Raw genomic sequence first — 10,939 nt, forward strand, 5'->3', positions numbered from 1 at the left:
ATAAGGACACTGAGGCTGAAAGAAGTTAAATGATGTATCCAGGGTTATGCAGGTAGTTGTGTCTGAGGCAGGATTCAAACTCCAATCTTCATAACTCCAAGTATAGTTCTTGATCCACTGGCTACCTAACTGCCTTTGTTGGAAAGGAAAAAAAAAGACAGCAGAAGAGGATTAGAAGTCTAAAAGGGACCAGGGGAGGTATTAAGGGCATGCAAATGGACATTGAAAACTCTGTGTAATCTGGCTCCAACCTATGTTTCCAGTCTCTCTCACACCTGTCTTTTCTTTTCTTTCCATGAGGCAATTGGGGTTAAGTGACTTGCCCAGAGTCACACAGCTAGTAAGTGTTATGTGTCTGAGGCTGGATTTGAACTCAGGTCCTCCTGACTCCAGGCCCAGTGCTCTATCCATTGTGCTGCCCCACACTTGTCCTTTTTATGTATTTTAAATGTAAAAGAGTCTTTAATCTGGGGATTGTAGACTTATTTTTTTGACAACTTTATTTGAGTATAATTAGTTTCTCGTGTAGTCCTCAGTATTTTATTTTATACATTTGAACTCATTATTCTGAGAAGTGGTCCATAAGCTTTACCAGACTGCCAAGGGGTTCTGTGACATAAAAAGCTTAGGAACCCCTTTTTTAGTCAGACTAGATTAATCTCCACTCCTCAAATATGCCCCAAGTTTTCCCTGTCCTAATTATACCAGTATTTGGGGATTGAGGAATTATTTTGTAAAAGAATAAAAAAAAAGCCAGTAATATATAAAACAATAGGTCTTTATGATAGTATATTTAAACCACAAAAGGATGCCTAAAATGAAGTACCAAGAAGCAGGTATATGGAAAGTTAATGAGGGAAGAGGGATTTAGGGTAAAGATCTTAGTCTACAGAGAGGCTAGACCTTTTGGACTGAAGGGTCAGTTGCTAGAGCCCAGATCAAAGGACCTTCAGTCTATTGGCAAGCAGAGGGATGGGGATTACCGGTGTTCCACTAGAGAGGCTACCCTTCATCTTAGTTAATATGTGGGATACTTGGATTTTCATTTCCACTCTAAGGAAGCTCAAAGAAGAGGTGAAGTGCTCTAAATAAAGAGACTGGGTTCTCATTCAGGTCTTTCAGTTTGGTTACCCAAGTCTGGTGAAACAAAATAGTGAGGAAAACAGGAACTATTTCTTGGGGGAGAGATCTAAGAGATCCAGAAATATATGGAAAGTGCAACCATTAGGTATGGAAACATTCAGAAAAGGCAGGAAGAATGGAGTATTCCCCATAGGTAGGAGCACATTTTAATGCTGTCAGTGAGTCTTAAGCATCTCAGGGACTCCAAAAATAAAACAAAAAACCAAAGTTTTTAGATTATCACTACCACTTCTAAACCTTTCTCCACACTCTTCTTTAAACCAATAATTTGCCCTTCCTCTGCCCCACCCCAATCTCTTATTATTGATAATTTACCTATCCTTTAAATCTGAGTTTAAAGTTCCCTGATCACTTCAGCTGGAAGTTACTGTTCTTTCATTTTATTTCTCACAGAACTTCTGATTCCTCTTTAAATTTTTACCGTGTTTATTTGTGCACATTTCTTACCACCTGCAATTGGATTGTACATTTAAGTACCTTTGGGAAAAGGTGCTCAATAATATTTATGGAATTTTAAAATGTGAGAAAGAAAGAGGATTGTAAAGGATGGGAAAGAGATGTGGTACAATGAAAAGTCAATGATTTGTGTGAAGATGTGTTCAAATCCCAGTTTTGGCAGATATTTCTTATGTGTCCCTAGGCAAGTAGTGCCGCATTTCATGTATATTTCCTCTGTTTCCTATCTGCAAAATAAGGGAGTTGAACAGAAGGCTTCTATAGTCCTTTCAAAGCCTAAATGTATGATTCTATGTCAGAGACAATCTGCTAATTTCACAATTTAACATTGGGCTTGCTCAGGCTCTATATGGCAATACAACTGGTCAGCCTGATCAGTGCAATCAAAGAAGTAATCAATTCAGTGGAAAATATAGCCAAAGTGATATTTTGACTGAACTGACCTGTCTCAATCTCACAAAATTATTGGTTCAATAGCTCCAGTTTGATTCAACCTTAAAATTTAGGCTACCTAACATGCCAAGAGGAAAACACCCACATACATATTCCAGCCTTTAACTGCAAGAGATACTATCACTAGCTCCATCAAACTCTATACATATTACACACCTGTTGCAACTAACCCTTCCCGTTTTTAGGACTTTTGAGCCTCCGTAGCCCAGATCCATGCATAATCCCCTGAGATCTTGGAGTAGAGGAGAACCCTTCTTATTCTCATATAACTGAGCCTTTGCCTCATCTTACCTAAAACCAATGCACCACATACTTCTCTATCCTCTCCATTCCCTAACTATCATATACAACCCCAATCTGCACACCCTTTCCAGCTCTATTTATGTTTATTGGTTTTGTTGTCTTTCCCTATTAGAAGGTAATTGCCTTGAGGGCAAGAAGTATCTTGCTTACTCGTATTTATATTTCTAGGCTTAGCACAGTGCCTGGCATACAGTAAACATTTAATTAATGCTTTTTTCATTGATTTTACTGTTCATGAAACTAAGAGTACTTCCCTTTATGGATTTATGATGAACCTTAGGCTAGCATTTTTCCAACTGTGTTCCACATGATGTGACTATAGACTCCATGATACAATTTTGCTGCAAGTGAAATTTTCCCCTTGAAAAAAATTATTTTTCATGTTTATTGAAAATGATTTTATTTTTACTTCTCTGGGCTTCACAGTCCATGAAAAGGGCTCAGTTTATGAGGCTATCTCCATCTTTGTAACACTGGGATAAGTTGTGCAATTTCTGTATGATTTCTTCCATGTCATCTTGTTCCACACCTGGTGACAGAAAACTGGCCCAGCATCTCAAGTGAAGGTTGGCTAGTTCCCCAGCCAGGTGGTCCAAGGCCTGATGCAGCAATGAGGAGGAGCACAGTGTAATGAGCACAGGGATAGTCTCCACTGCTGTCCCATTGTGGGTGCCATCCAGAATCAAACTCTGCTGGTTGAGTAACGAGGAGAAGAATCATGAGTATGGAGGTACTACCCTGCATAGACTCAGCAGCAACCGGGAGGAGCTCAGGACCCCAGCAACTGCTGTAAATACTGGGCCAGCACCTCCTCTCTGCTGGTGCATGCATGGAGTAGAGAATTTGGTGATGTACCTGGGGAGGGCTGACTGGTCTATTGTGTTTTGTCCACACCCTGAAGTACCACAGACTGTGCAAAGCAGTGGGTGCCACTTGGCTCCCCACATGCAGAAAGTGGAGTCCAGGCTATTGTTCCTCTATATTGGGCCAAGGTATCGGGAAGGGAATGGCCAGGAGCCTCTGGGGAAAGGATGGAGGCTCCAACTGTAACGACCTTTCTCCCAGAAAAGCTCAGCATGTCAGCCAGATGCATCATGAAAATTGGAGAGGAACACACTTGGTAGGGGATGGTGATGGTGTCTAGGGCTGTAGCCAGGAGGGCACTGCTCTGGTAGAACAGTGTGAAGTCATAATGTAAATGTGGAAAGGTGACTGGGGGCTCAGGCCAAAGCTTAGGCCACCCCCAAGGGACAGTGGGCAGACAAGTGAGCTGTGAGTAGCAATGTTCACAAGGCCTAGGGCTGTGTTGAAGAGACAATAGAAGATTTTCTGGGGCTCCCCTAAGGTATAGGGTCCAGGGAGTAGGTGCCAAGTCAGGATTCCCCATCCAGCATGCTCATGCTAAAGCAATTTTGTGGTTTTAGCTTGTAGACCAGAGAAGCCATCATGGAGGTTACAGGACTTAGAAATTCTACAAGTAGTCACACTCTTCCACAAAGAAGTGCAGTCTGTCTTCAAGCCTTTCCAGGTAGGTATGCTGTCTTGAGAGGCTTTCACCTTGGCCAAAGCCCTCTAGATGGCCTGTCTCCCCATCATGGTTGTACTTCTGGATAATACAGATACTTCTGGGATATAGCTGCACATGAAGGAAGTCAGATCAGTCCTTGATGCTGCCCTCAGAAGGGATTAGTGATTTAGGGGTTGGGGAAAGGCTTTGGTAAATGGTGGAATATCTTTACCATTGGGAAAGGCTTGGACCTTCCAGATGCCATCACTACTTGTCACTCTACTGTACTCAGAAGGCTTCGTAGATAGGGGTTCTTGGCTTGTAGTTCTTCTTTGTGGGTTGTGAGTTTACATTGCTAAGTGATAGCAGCATCCAGGTATTTGTCTTGGTATAGTTCACCTTCTTGTTTCAGGGCACTAAGGTTGTCCTTCAGGTTCAAAAGGATAAGGTGGGGCTGTAGGTGTCCTGGCCATGCAAAGTCTGGCCTGCCCGGTATGAGACATTGGGGCACAGCTGTCTGGGCAGCTCCTTAGGTCCAGCCCAAGTGACTCAATGTAGCATCCTGTTGGTTCCATCAGTGTGCCCACGCACTGATGATACCAGCAAAGTGTCCAAGCTGCAACATGAGCACTTCCCTGAACGTGGCCTCACTGCTCTTCCTGCTCCTCTCTGGTAGCTTCCCCTTGAAAAATCTTAAAGTATGAGAGTAGGTATGGTTCAAAAATATTATAGGAAGGACATTTTTAGCAGAACATTTTGCTTCATCTTCTCCTTCTCCAATCCTTCTTTGTCCCAAAGGTATTCTATATCCCAGATCTATACCTCCTCACCCAGTGACCTACTCCTCTCCCATGCCCTAACTCCCCCTTCCCTTAAGCATTTGCAAGCTCTGTTGAAATATTTAAATTCCAAAACTATTTCATGGCTAACTGAGTTGAAATTCAGAGAACACTGGGTTAGGGAGTGAGGAGGAGTTGGATTTATGTATTAATTGACTTTTGCCCCACTGTTATTTTGGTTAGAAAACAATTCCTATGAATGTATCATTCATAGCACTTCTTTGCTTAGTCATGAGACCTTTGCAGAAACTTACCTCTTTCTATTCCCTTTCCAACTAGATTTCTTCTGGTCCAGTCCATAAGTCATATCCAGATCCCTCCAATTGCATGTGGGGCCCTATTGCCTTTGTAACAAAAATGAGCTTTTCATTAAGAAATGCACAAAAGATCATCAGTGTAATGTTTTGGGTCAACACGTACAGACAGCTGTATGAATGAGGAATCTGTCTTACATGCTTTTGCACTTATTCATCATCATAATTTACATTTATACAGCACTTAGAAAGAGCTTTACATGCATTGTCTCATTTGAGTCTCACAATAACCTGGTGAGGTATGCAGGAAAGTATTTCCATTTCCATCTGAGAGCTGCGGCTCTGAGGATCAGAGAGGTTGGCTGACCTTCTCAAAAACACAGAGCTGGCCAGCAGAAGAGCAAGGCCTTGCCTTCAATCCCAACGTTCTTTTGTTATACCAGGCTGCCTTCCTCTTATGTTTTCCCTTTGATTATTTCCTGTGGATTAGTTAAGTCCCCTAAATAGTAAGCAACTAAAGGATAAGTACCAAGTTTTATCTTATTTATAAATATTTAATAAACCTATCCATTGACTGATAATAAATTGTAAGACAATTCTAAAATCAATTTTTTCCCTGAGATATGTGGTTCCTCAGCATAAGGAATATTTCAAATGCTTTATAACTTAGAGGTTGTCAGATACTCGGAGAGGTTAAATTACTCTCTTCACACATCTAATAAACAAGTACCTGAAGCTGGATTAGAAACGAGGTCATCCTGACTTTAAAAACCAACATTTTATCCACTATTCTATGCTGCTTCATTAAACATGAACACAACTAATTAAACATGTATTGCAACAATCTACATTTTAATAAAACCCCAAAACATAAAATGTCATTAAAAAAAGAAAAGAAAACCTTTATACTCACTTTTCTCCATCTCCATCAGGATTCTTTGTTCATTCATTGTTCTAAACTTAAAGTATCATTTGTTCATAGTTACAATATATCTTCCTCTTCAAGTCCGACTATTTTTTTTCTGCCTTGTGTTATTTCACCAAGGTCTTTCCAGATTTATTTATATTGTTCCTACTTGTTATTCTTAATTGCAGCATGGTATTCTATTACATTAATGTATCACAATTTATTCAACCATTTACCTATATTTAGGCTGCTTTCAGGCAGTATTCTGCAATTATAAATAATGATATAAATTTCTTTGAGCAGATAACTCTTTTGTGTGCTTTTCCTTCATTTTTTGTAATAATTTCAGAGTATATTCTCAACATTGGAATTGTTGGTTAATTTTAATAATTTTTATAATTGAATGTGTATTGCCAGTTTTCTCTACAAAGTACATCATGTTTGCTTTTCTTTCAGCAGTGAATGATTGTACCTGTTTCTTTCTCGTATCACCAGTGTTGAATTTTCCTGTTTTTAATTGTTTTTGTTAATTTAGTAAGTATAAAGCAGTATCCCAACATTGTTCAAATTTGAATATCTTTGATTATTTGTGAGGTTAGACATCTTTTCAAGTGTTTACTAATAATTTGTTTTTACTTTAAAAAATTATTTGTCCACGTCTTTTGATTATTTATCTACTTGGGACTAAGATCTTCTCTTTTCCTGTTCTTTATATGTTTTGGATAATGGAGTTTTTTTAACTTTGACATTAGCTATATTTTCCCCATAGATTTTAGTTCTGCTTTTAATTCTATTTTTTGTATATGCTTTTCCATTTTAATGTAATTAAACATATCTATCTTGTCCCTACCATATTTGCTTCTATTTTTTGAATAGAAAACAGATCATCTCCCCTCACCCATGAGACAAAAGCATTATTCCATTTTTATTTCATTTTTTATGCTTACACTTATAAATATGTGGTACTTATTCCAAAAAAAAAAAGGTAACTGAGAAGATTTAAACAACTATAATTTACATACCTGCTGCTTCTCATGTCTATAAAATCTTTTATGTATGGAAAAGATCCTTGATAAAAAAAAAAACCAAAACAAACAAGCAAAAAAAAACCCCAAGAATGGATCAGGAAGGATTTTGTAGATCATTTTCTTCAATGCCCTATATATTTGTTGTTACACAACTGATAGAACAATGCAGTGAATATAAGTCCCCGCTGTGTCCCTTGTTTACTGATTTTAGAAAAAAAAACTGACTTGCTAGAACAAAATGCAGTATTGAAGATTCTTTTATGACAAAATGTTCCTCATGTAGATGTTAAAATTATACAAAATTACAATATTCTATGACGGAGATGACTCCGCTGAGAACTTCATTCAATAACCTTCTGATTATTGACATGGAAGGATATAAAGCAAGTTGACAGGCTAATCTTAATCTAAAGTTTTGGCCAGCATGATAGAATGTATCCTATAAAGAGTCTTTCCCTATTGATAACAAGATACTCTATGTACTCCTTTTCATAGATGACATTGTGCCACTTAAATTGAGCTCTGAAACACTAGAAATCTTCCTTAGGGAAATCCATAGCAAAGTGAAAGGGATAAATGTAGCCATCCACATTGGAAAAACAAAGTAGATGAAAAACACGTATAGTCAAGATTATGACGTGCAGCTGGATAGGCAGCTAGTGAATGTGTCCACCTCAGCTCCTGTCCAAACTATAATTATTGATGGACTGTGACCTCAGCCCAGAATTAAGTAGGAGGAAGAGACTGGATTAGATCATATTTGGGAAATTGCATGGTGATTTCAATAATCCCAAACTGCTTGCTGTTACAATACTCAATCTCTTTCATAACACTATTTTCCCACTGAGCTTATATGGCTGTGAATCATGGAATACCATGATGTCAGAAGACTAAAAATTACAAGAAACCAAAAAAGCAATGGAAAGACATATGTTGGTTTTAAGTAGGCAATAGCATATTCCCAGTGATGATTTGTGAATAAGAAGTGGCATAAAACATATCATTGAAAAAAATGAAGTGGGATGGTCAAACAAATAGTAAGAAAGAAAGATTTCCTATGGCCAGTCTAAGCACACTGTTGACCTAAGCTATTAAAAGGGCCAAAGGAAGGCCTTTAGTGAATTGGATGAATTGTTTATGAGTAATTTACAGTAACACATGGACAAAAAAATAAGAAAAATGAAAGAATGCAGGGTTTGTGACCTAACTAGATGGAGGGAATATCCATGTTTATGTTTTGATAGGTCTGTGGTTTCCTCAAAGTATGATCAAGTAGGAAATCTTGATCACCACATGATTACCTTAAGTAAAAATTATTCCCATGCTTCGGAGATTAGATAGAACTAAACCGCACTTACAAATCAGTATTACAAATCACTTCTCTGTCTCTCTCTTCTCTCTGTCTCTCTGTCTGTCTCTGTCTCTGTCTGTCTCTCTCTCTCTCTCTCTCTCTCTCTCTCTCTGTCTCTCTGTCTCTCTCTCTCTCTGTCTCTCTGTCTCTCTCTCTCTCTCTGTCTCTCTCTCTCTCTCTCTCTCTCTCTCTCTGTCTCTCTCTGTCTCTGTCTCTCTCTCTGTCTCTCTCTCTGTCTCTCTCTCTCTCTCTCTGTCTCTCTGTCTCTCTCTCTGTCTCTCTCTCTGTCTCTCTCTCTCTCTCTCTGTCTCTCTCTCTCTCTCTCTCTCTCTCTCTCTCACACACACACACACACACACACACACACACACAAAACACAAACATGTGCACCCACCACACCCACACCACACCACACACCCTGTATTAGGCATCCCTTTTATGTCTTGTGTCTTCTTTTGGTTATATAGAATACAATCTATATTTTTCTGGAAGTGAGGATCCTTGAATCTGAGCCCATCATTCTCTATAGAGTTGCTCAGCACTGTTAGGCTCCCAAGAGCCTGTGTTTTATATTCCTTCTTCATAACGTTTCTCCCTTAAGAGAGCTTACATTTTCTGAGGCTTTATCTGCAATAGAACCTTACATCTGATTGGCTGTATGCTACCATCAAGGTTTCACTGACCTATCCACAAAAACATACGTAGAAGACTATAGAGCTAGTCTCTTATGATTAATCCTTTGTAAGCCTCCTGATACTCCTTACTAGGATTTCATTTTCCTATATACTTTAGACTGAGTTTCTCTCTTAGTAAGAGAATGGAATAAAGCAGAAATGTGGAAACAAAAACTTCTGGGGAGCTATTTTCAGGATCATTCACTTTAATGTTTCAAGATACTGGTATCACTTTAATCCCCCACCCCCTCTGGCTAATTTCCCAATTCTCCATTAAAAAAATAATAATAATTTGTAACTCTAATCACTGTAAGCAGCTCAGTATGTCAGCCAATTTCCTTAATACTGTGGGAGCCATGTCATCAAAACCTACTGATTTGTATATGTTCATATTTTCCAAACTCTCTCTTATCTGCCTTTTGTCAATAGCTGTTTTGGTAGGGTTTTCATTACTTTCTAATTGCTCCAATTTCTTTTCTTTATTTGTTCTCATTAAAGACAGATTTAGAAAATGAGATCCCCATCTCAGCTATTTTTGATCCTTCATTCATCTTCTGCCCCATCCTCCTTTATTAGCAGGGGGTGGAAGTTGGGTGGGGTGGACATTTGGTTTCTCTAAGTTATTCATTCATTCATTCATTCATTCATTTCCCCATGAAGTGGGAGAATGCTCTTTTCATTCTCCTTAACCCATTTACCTAGAATCAGTCATGGGAGAGTCCCCACCCCCACACCTCACTTCTTGCCAACTATATCTTTCTTACAAGCTGTACTCGGACCCTTTCCTCCTGTCACTGCATCAGCTTATTATTCAGTGGGCATATTCAGCCAGAGGGCTCTGGTCCAAATGCACCACAGATATTCTATTATACTTGAGTCTCTGACTTCCAACACAGCCTTCTCTTTCACTCCCAACTTTGTGCTTTACTTTGGCACTGTAGTTAAGTGTGCATGGCAGAACATGAGCTCTTTTGGAAAGCTCCAGGAAAATCAATTCTATTTTACCATATTTGGATCAGATTGCAAGAAGGAAAATGCTTTCCAAACTTTTTGCTGTTTTGTGCACTGGTAACACTCTGAAAAATGTTAAAGGCCAGAGCAAGAAATGACCTTAGAGATGATCTAATCCAGCCCCCTCACTTTATGGATGAGGAAATAGAGAGGTCAGGGTCATAGAACTGAGAAATGGCATAAACAAGACTTGAAATTACAGTCCAGCCCATGTGGCCTGTCAAAAACAATGGCATGGCCAAACCTGTTCATGGTCAAGTGTAGGAGGTTGGGACACAGTCTTGGGATGCTAAAGGGAGTTTTGAGTTTGTGCCGTGGCATTTTGACAACTCAGTCACTCCAACTATTTGGTCACTCAGACTGTGCCTACATAACAACCAAAATCTGTAAAAAATTGAGGGACAAAAAGAAACATTTAGGCAACTTAACTGGAGGTTTCTGAACATCTGGAAGTTTGGTGCCTTGTGAACACAACTCCTGGATTTTTTACTGCATTTTTTGTATGTCATGCAGATGTTTGGCGGTAGTGAAGACATTGTCTTGGTGGTTTGACTTGTAAATTGAACCTCATAGGACAGACGTGTTACCATAGTCAGTACTGGAAAGTGCTTCGTGTGTCTCAGAGGAAAGGTACTGGACAGACCCCAGATTATATTATGAAGTGAGTCCTTGTTTCCAAGGATGTGAAAGGACCAAATAGTGTGTGTTATATGGTTTCGAAAAAGAATGTTAAGATCATATAACTAAACATCCAAAACTTCTGGAAAGGCCACTGTTAATGCTCCTAGAATGTTTTTTTTTTGGGGGGGGAGGACATGAAGTTTCCTTCATTAGATATTTTAAAAGGCTAGACTGGACTGTCTGGACTGCTTTGAGTTCAATCTATAGATTTTTCCCTACTATCCCTATAATCCTATGATTGCAATTTGTGTTAATAACACTGTGCTTTTTTATTTATTTTGATTTAGCAACAATCACTTCCATAAGCTTTTGAGTTTTAAATTTTTCTCCCC

The 10,939-nt window shown here is 39.0% G+C and overlaps 1 pseudogene; it reads right to left on the bottom strand.

The window, feature by feature from the left end:
- Nucleotides 1–2,795: 2,795 nt before the first annotated feature.
- LOC110192336 (protein misato homolog 1 pseudogene) lies at nt 2,796–5,905 on the bottom strand (annotated as a pseudogene).
- Nucleotides 5,906–10,939: the final 5,034 nt, after the last annotated feature.

This window comes from Phascolarctos cinereus, unplaced genomic scaffold (assembly GCF_003287225.1).
Source record: "Phascolarctos cinereus isolate Bilbo 61053 unplaced genomic scaffold, phaCin_HiC Scaffold_3;HRSCAF=262, whole genome shotgun sequence".
Taxonomy (NCBI): domain Eukaryota; kingdom Metazoa; phylum Chordata; class Mammalia; order Diprotodontia; family Phascolarctidae; genus Phascolarctos; species Phascolarctos cinereus.